Genomic DNA, 8,992 nt, shown 5'->3' with positions numbered 1-8,992 from the left:
ATTAGTTTATTATCTCGATAATAGATGGAGCCACTCGGCTCTTTAACGTTTGAGGGAAGTCGTTTGGAAATTTAGCGTAAAATCGATGATTATTTCGATCGATAATTGATTTTTTATTTATTGTTATAATTTTATTGACTAATTTTCAATATTATTATTGAATTAAGCATCATGGAATTAAGATTTAATCGAAAATGGTGTGTTTGATTTTATTGAAATAAGATAATGGAGAGCATTTCTAAACGTGCGCCGCTGGTGTAGTGGCATCATGCAAGATTCCCATTCTTGCGACCCGGGTTCGATTCCCGGGCGGCGCAGTTTTTTTTATTTCTTAATTAATTCTTTTTTATTATCTTTTTAAGGCTAATCTTAACAGGACAATCTCAGCCCAGTCTTAAACTGCATTAAAATATTTTTTTTCGTCTTAAATAATAACTTAAAACAGTTGAAAATTTCTAAGAAGTCTGACAATACTGGTTTAACCCCTTAAGGCGTGTGGGTTGTTCAGAATGCTGATGATGTGCCAACAGGAACCCACCACTTCAATTCCTTCAATGTCATTGTCAGGGAGGCTGCCTACTTGAAGGTCAGGCGAGCTCAACGCTCACTTTATGTAGGGTAGTGGCCTACTCACAACTGTCCTTGGCCTCAAATCCTGAGAAGATAACCGTATTTGGAAGGAGTTAGTACTAAGACAGGATTCTTTGATTGCTACTTAGAAAATTATGGTCGAGTTCTGGCTCAGTCCTTCCTCACCTAGGGGAAGGAGGCGATGGGATGGTGTCCCTTCTTTGACTGTACACCTACACGAAGTTGTTTTTTATATCTTTGTACAGGGTGTCCCAAAAAAATGTTACATCTTAAGACTAAGACAGGATTCTTTGATTGTTATTTTGAAATTTATGGCCGAGTTCTAGCTCAATCCTTCCTCACCTAGGTGGAGCTTTTTTGTATAACGAAAACTTAGTCTCTAAGTGAAGAAACAACTGCTGAGAATTAGGGAGCCAAATGTGGTGAATAAGGATGATAATCTCCACATACATTTTTTTTAATAAGTGTCCTAATGAAGAGCAATGCAATGTGATCTGGAGCATTGTAATGATGAAAAACCATCGTTTGTCCAAATATTTTTCTTTTTAAAGTCATTCTTAATCATAATTTAGCTCCTCCTTGAATATTTCTGTCGATATTATCTGTTGTTGCACGTCCATTTGCTTTATCATCATCAACATACAGTTAAAATCGAAATAAAAGTCTAAGAATGTAAGAAACACGTCCTTGCAAGTCAGCTTTAAACAAATCATAATTTCAAGGATTAATTTTTTTTGTAACAGCCTGTACATAAAGTCATTTCTCCATTAAATACCATTTCCCACTTTGTGCAGACGAAGGAGAGAAGCGCCACTAGCGCCATCTACGCTGCTGAGCAGTTCGGATATATGCGCTGGCCGCAAACCCTCTCGTTTCTCTCCCTCGGTGGGCAGTTTTAAAGTGCACGCGCGATGAATCTAGCAACGCGCCAAAGATAACATCGGATCGTGCTTGGGTAACTAAGTCAAACAATGTTCGGTACCCATTCGCAGTCACGAGTTGGCGTGACGTCACATGACGTCACACGAAAGGTCACGTTTTCGTGGGCTAGTCCTCCAAAAAGTTAGTGAAGTGAGATTTTAATATCTTTCGGGGCAATCACGTTGTAAAGGTCATTACAGCGCGGTCATCAATATTTTCGCTTCCATCTTGTGCCCCCCCCAACCCAAAGCAGGTGGGGCAGAGATCGTTACAGGCTTACTCGGTAATGGAAAGATTCCAGATAGTTAACGGAACACTGGCTGGCGTGAAACACCTGGAACTCCATAACATTGTAGTCACGTGGGCTGTTTAGAGGAAGTTCCGATTTTTCAACCTTGCACCTGCGCAATGGGGATTAACATTGATCAAGGCATCACTTCCCTCTTTCTTTATATTAAAAGAAGCTAAAATCTAAAGCCAGATCCGAATGGCAATTTGCGTATTAAATAATGTTGACGTATTTCTATGTACGCCACGTTGACGTGTGGAAAATACGTCAATAAATTTAATCGTATATTGCCATTTGGGCCTGACAATTTGCGTATTAAAGCGTATTAAATAATGTTAAATAATATTGAATTGTGAAAATTTAGTGACGTATTTTCCACACGTCATTGTGGAGTATATGAAACACGTCAGCATTATTTAATACGTAAATGGCATATTAAATAATGTTGACATATTTCATATACATGGAGTTGACGTGTGGAAATACGTCAAAAATTTAATCGCATATTGCCATTTGGGTCTGGCAATTTGCGTATTAAAGCGTACTAAATAATATTAAATTGTGAAAATTTAGTGACGTATTTTGCACACGTCAATGTGGCGCACGTTAGCATTATTTAATACACAAATGGAAACCAGATCCAGATGGCATATTAAATAATGTTGACATATTTCATATATACCGCGTTGACGTGTGGAAAATACGTCAACAAATTTAATACTCAAATTGCCATTTGTATCTAGCAATTTGCGTATTAAATAATAATAAACTGCGAAAATTTATTGACGGATTTTCCACACGTCAACATTGTTTAATACACAAATTGATAAGCCAGATCCAAATGGCAATTTGCGTATTAAATAATATAAATTGTGAAATGTATTGACGTATTTTACACACGTCAACGGGGCTTATATGAAACATGTCAACGTTATTTAATACACAAATGGAAAGTCAGGTCCAAATGGCAATTTGCTTACTAAATAATGTTAACGGATTTCATATACGCCACGTTGACGTGTGGAAAATACGTCATTACATTTTCACAATTTTCATTTCCCAGTAATAAAAGATTTCCAATAAATGGAATTCTTTCACCACAGAATCGTCATCACTAAGTTGTCACCCACTTTCCATACCACCCACCTGTAAAAAGAGGGGAAGGTCTTGAGGGTATGTATACAAAGGTAACAGATGTGCAAAAAGCCGTATGACAATATAGACGTATTCTATACACGTCAGTTTGACGCATTGCGTCGAATCAATTACCAGATTTTAATATCTCAGGGATAAAAGACTGCCAATTATGGGGGTTTTCGCAAATCACCATAACGTTGTTTTCATCAGAGTGTTACCTCCCTCCCCCTTCCAAAAAAGGGCAGGGTCTGGGAAAGTATCGAGATGCAAAAGCAGATGTTCTAATCGTACCCTTTAGCGACAGATACGTCATTAACAAACTGACAAGACGACAAGGTATACGCACGCGACAATTCTCCCCCCCCCAAAAAAAATGCCGACACCCGTGTGCGGAACCTTCTGTCAGTTAATGAAACCTGTTTATTATTTACTCCGCGTTCGCCTTGATAAATTGGTCGACTTCGAGGTCATATTCAGGCGTGTACAAACTATCAATTAATGAAATAATTAAGGGTCACGTTTCTGCAGTTTCAAATCTGTTCTTCTTCTTCTCTCTTCGTTCCTTTCTCGTGCTGTCTCTGTAGTCTCAATTTCTAAACCACCCTTCGCCTCCTTCTCCCAACCTCCATCTTTCTTCCACGCGAGGGTGTTTAACGTTTGTACACCAGCGCCACTTTCGGTAGTTCGTTTAATTAATCATTCAAAATCTAATCGGACACGTAACGCGAAATGTTTTGTGTACTTTCTCCCGGGGTGCGGTTTTCATGCTTGAGACGCACACGGTAGGGAGTGGCTGGATGGCAGATGATGAAGCAGTACAGCCGGTGGCGGATGGGTACACTAACCGCCGGCAAACGCAACGTTTAGATGAATGTTTTAAAGTGAAATTTGATATTTCCTTCGTGAAGGAGCGCCAAAAGGGGGTTGGGGGATGTAAGAGCCATTGTCTGCCCTCAGGCGGTTCAGCAAAAAAACAACATCGGAAAATGCGGGCATCAAAAGGAATAGATGCGCGATTTACGTTGTTCCAAATTACGTCGTTTGAGCTACGTTGTTTGAGTTACACTGCGTTTTGATTTACGTCTTGTTATTATTATTATTGGCTACACATGGTGCAAGGAAGCCTGAGGCTTTTGCTGCGCCAGACAAAAAAAAGAATTTCTGAGTTACCCTGAGAGAGAGAGAGAGTCAGAAGTAGAAGGGAATCACCAAGAAAGAGAAGAATGATGATATCCAGCTCAGGACCCTGGGTGTGCCAAACCCATACTCAGATGGGAGCACCCAGGTTGGTTTCCGTGGTTTCAGATTACGTTGTTCTGATTTACGTTGTTTCAGATTACGTTGTTCTGATTTAATGTTTTAAAATTTAAAAAGGGGATAACGTATCTTCCATTTATAATTTTTAAAAGATTTAACAAAATCATAACAAAATACGCATTGAAAAGGCTTATTATTACAGCAATCATTAAAGCTTTAAATCTTTTAAACAATATTTTTCGCATGATTGCATAGTACACACGTACGCCATAAGGCGTATAAACGTATATATACGTGCATACTCACGAAAGGTTTAATGCGGGGTTTTTTTTTCTATTTTTTTTTTAAAATAATAATCGTATAACTCTTACGACATCCCCCCCCCACCCAAATCGAGAGGCGGGCCACAATTGGCCCGCGAGTTCCACTCTTCGCGTTGTTTATTCGTGTGGGCATCGCTCGCGAGGGATTCTCTAATGAACGCTATTTGAAAACGTCATTGGCCGATATCATAAGCCGGATGCTGGGTCTTCCTTTCGCTGTTTAATTAGCGACTACCCCGTGCCATGATTTATTAGACGAACGTTTTCCGCACCTTCGCAGCGGCGGAAGGCGTTGGCACGAGGCTCCGTCTTCACCTGTGGCTACGGATCGTAATTGTCCGGTCCGTGTTCATCGCTCTCAGAAGCGAAAGTAGGCTTCCCGTAACAATGGATGCCACACTGTTCACGCGCATACAAAGTATTCGACCATCTCTCTCTCTCTCTCTCTCCCCTCCTCCTCTTCCTCCTCCTCCTGGGTCCACCCCCTCAGTCCACGTAGCGAGCTCAATACCCTTACATTAAGACTCGTGGATGCGCTACACCCTGCTATTTAACATAACAGCGGTACGGCCGACAATCGCGGGGATGAGGGGAGGGGGAGGGGGGAGGGGGACCCCTGCTCCGGCCGTTTCTCTCTTCTGGGAGGAATGACTTGAACTGCGATTTACGGGGTTGCCATATCAACAGCTGCACGTGGTTTACCGGCGGTGATTGTAATTATGAAAGGACGACACGTGAATAGAAAATGCACAGCGTCTGTCAGATTGCGAAATCCGCTTCAGAAGGAAAAAAATGGAAGGAAGGAAAGAAAGAGAGATATATAGAAGAATAAAATAAATATTCAAATGCAGTAAAGACAGACGGATAAACAGCTAGATAAAGAGAGAGAAAGAGAGAGGGGGGAGAACAGACAGAGGGACAGTGAGAGAGAGAGAGAGAGACAGACACAGACAGAGAGAGAGACAGACAGACAGACAGACTGACAGAGACAGACAGACAGACAGACTGACAGAGACAGACAGACAGACAGAGACAAACAGAGAGAGAGACAGACAGAGAGAAACACAGAGAGACAGACAGCGAGAGAGATGGGCAGAGAGAGAGAGAGAGACAGACAGACAGACAAACAGATAGATAGACAGAGAGATACAGATAGACAAACAGAGAGAAAGACAGACAGAGCGAGAGACAGAGAGAGAAAGACAGACAGAGAGAAACACAGAGAGACAGACAGACAGAAAAAGAGAAACAGAGAGACAGGCAGAGAGAGAGATAGATAGATAGATAGATAGAGAGAGACAGACAGACAGAAAGAGAAACAGACAGAGAAAGAGAGACAGACAGATAGACAGAGAAAGAGAGACAGAGAGAAAGAGAGGTAGAGAGACAGAAAGAGACAGAGACAGACAGAGAGAAACACAGACAGACAGACAGAGAGACAGGCAGAGAGAGAGACAGACAGACAGACAGAGAGATGGGCAGAGACAGACAGACAGACAGAGAGACAGGCAGACAGAGACAGGCAGACAGAGACAGACAGAGAGAGACGGGCATAGATCGAGAGATAGACAGATGAGACAGAGAGAAAAACAGACAGACAGAGAGACAGGCAGACAGAGACAGACAGACAGAGAGAGACGGGCATAGATCGAGAGATAGACAGACGAGACAGAGACAGACAGAGAGAGAGAGACGGACAGACAGACAGAGAGACAGCCAGAGAGAGACAGGCAGACAGAGACAGACAGAGAGAGACGGGCATAGATCGAGAGATAGACAGATGAGACAGAGAGAAAAACAGACAGACAGAGAGACAGGCAGACAGAGACAGACAGACAGAGAGAGACGGGCATAGATCGAGAGATAGACAGACGAGACAGAGACAGACAGAGAGAGAGAGACGGACAGACAGACAGAGAGACAGCCAGAGAGAGACAGGCAGACAGAGACAGACAGAGAGAGACGGGCATAGATCGAGAGATAGACAGATGAGACAGAGAGAAAAACAGACAGACAGAGAGACAGGCAGACAGAGACAGACAGACAGAGAGAGACGGGCATAGATCGAGAGATAGACAGACGAGACAGAGACAGACAGAGAGAGAGAGACGGACAGACAGACAGAGAGACAGCCAGAGAGAGACAGGCAGACAGAGACAGACAGAGAGAGAGACGGGCAGAGAGAGAGAGAGACGGGCAGACAGAGACAGACAGAGAGAGATGGGCATAGAATGAGAGACAGCCAGACAGAGAGACAGCCAGAGAGAGACAGGCAGACAGAGACAGACAGAGAGAGAGAGACGGGCAGAGAGAGACAGGCAGACAGAGACAGACAGAGAGAGATGGGCGAGTGAGAGACAGACAGACAGGGAGACAGTCAGAAAGAGAGACAGGTAGACAGAGCGACAGCCAGAGAGAGAGAGACAGGCAGACAGAGACAGACAGAGAGAGACGGGCATAGATCGAGAGATAGACAGACAGACAGAGACAGAGACAGACAGAGAGAAAAACAGACAGACAGAGAGAGAGAGAGAGACAGGCAGACAGAGACAGACAGAGAGAGATGGGCATAGAGCGAGAGACAGACAGACAGACAGACAGAGAGACAGTCAGAAAGAGAGACAGGCAGACAGAGAGACTGACTGACAGACAAAAGAGAATAAAATTATTCCCCAAATGCAGTAAAGAGAGATGGATAGACAGCTAGATAAAGAGAGACACAGAGAGAAAGAGAGAAGAATAAAATAAATGCCCAAATAGAGTAAAGTACAGTAAATTGTAAATTAAATAAACCCTAAATCGCAAAGATGGTCTCAAATACGAGCGGGAGTGCAGCAGGAATTAATAGAGGGCGCCACCCGAAGACAAATGACGTCATTTTTAAATAATCGTCTCTTTGTGCAGACATTTTCCCTTCCATTGTTAAACTATCATTAAATGAATGTTTGTGGCCCGTAAAATTGGACCACGGAAAGGTAATTAGCGCAAAGACAAGAAGAAGTGACCTCACGAGGATGGTGCATTGTACTCGGCGCGAACACAATGAAAAATGTCCAAGAAAAATCGCGATCCTCCAAACTTATTTTATTTTTCATTTTTTTCTTTTTTTTAGAGAAGATAACGTTCTTGCCCACGCACATTGGGAAATACCTGAAGGCCACTTTTCTTTTTGAACACTTCCCGACTGGCTAAAAACCTCTCCAGACGCATCTGGGTTTCTCTCTCTCTCACGTTTCTTCTGCCCTCAGCGCTAATTATGATATTTTAATGAAAAAAAAAACAAAAAAGTGGAGTTTCCTAATTAATTAACATGATGGATGTGTTCCTCCAGGCCTGTCTTAAGAAACAATAGCGACCAATTATCCTTCTTTCTACCCTTCAGGCTAATTTACGCCAGCGGATCAAGGTGTTAATACGATGCCACAGATTTGGCGTTGGCCCGGTCCACAGTGGGACATCTCGTGTCTGCCTTCCCCACTTCCAGCCAAAACAACATAATTATCCACGAATTACCACAGCTCCTTGTCGGCAGGACCCAATAATTTTAGGGTTCTTCTGCGATTTCCTAATAATCCTCTCTTTCTACGTCTGTGTGTATTCTCTTATTATTTCCAAGGGACACAAATTACAACCAATTATCGCCAACGAAAACCCGGATCTGCAGAAGTCCAAAAAGAGGATGAAAAATCCAATTATCGTCCCAGTACCCTCACCATGATCGAGAAATTCATCAACAGCCAACTTACTCTATCCTGAAGCTTTCCACCATTATCGGTTGCCAATATGGATTCCACCACTGTTCCATGGCAAAGTGAATACGATGATGTTGTGTTCATACGTTAATGGTATATTGTTAAGATACCGATGCTTCGCTGGACGTGCGAAGTTTTCGATTCATCGAGACGTTGGGGTCAGTGGACTATTTGTGCTCACGTGCATTCGCACCAAATCCGGGTGCTCCTGGCCACTTGGTAGTTCCTTCCGGATACTGCGGGGAATGGAATGGCAAAGGAGGAGTCGCGAACGCAAAGGGGCGAATCGGAGAGCGTGAGGAGAATTAGTGACGGTAGTAAATAATCGTTCCCTGGGAGTGGACAATTGCTGGAGATGATCCGCGAACACAACACTCCTCTGCTCGCGCCATTAAGAACCCCTGTAATAGACCGCGGGTGAAAATTTCGCATAAACATCTCGACAGCTACAATTCCGGTAGGTGTCGCTCGCATACTTTCGGGACGATAAAAGACTAAGAATGCTTTCTTTTTTACTTACTCTACATAAGTAAACAAACAAGGATTTGTTTACATAAACAAATGAAGAAATAACAAAAAGAAGTAAACAAAACGTTTTTCATACATTTATCCGCCTAGCTGTCGTAGTGTTTCGATACAGTCGAGCCAACGAAAACTTTCGAATTCTTTCTTTCTTTCCGTTTTAGATAAATAAATAAAAACAAACAACGATTTGAATAAAC

The 8,992-nt window shown here is 42.6% G+C and overlaps 1 non-coding gene across 1 annotated transcript; it reads left to right on the top strand.

The window, feature by feature from the left end:
* Positions 1 to 246: 246 nt before the first annotated feature.
* TRNAG-CCC (transfer RNA glycine (anticodon CCC)) lies at positions 247 to 317 on the top strand. The gene has a single exon. It is a non-coding gene; the product is annotated as a tRNA-Gly (tRNA).
* The last annotated feature ends 8,675 nt before the right edge of the window (positions 318 to 8,992 follow it).

This window comes from Mastigoproctus giganteus, chromosome 3 (assembly GCF_048544385.1).
Source record: "Mastigoproctus giganteus isolate SK-2022 chromosome 3, ASM4854438v1, whole genome shotgun sequence".
Taxonomy (NCBI): Eukaryota; Metazoa; Arthropoda; class Arachnida; order Uropygi; family Thelyphonidae; genus Mastigoproctus; species Mastigoproctus giganteus.
This window is presented reverse-complemented; position numbering and strand designations above follow the sequence as displayed.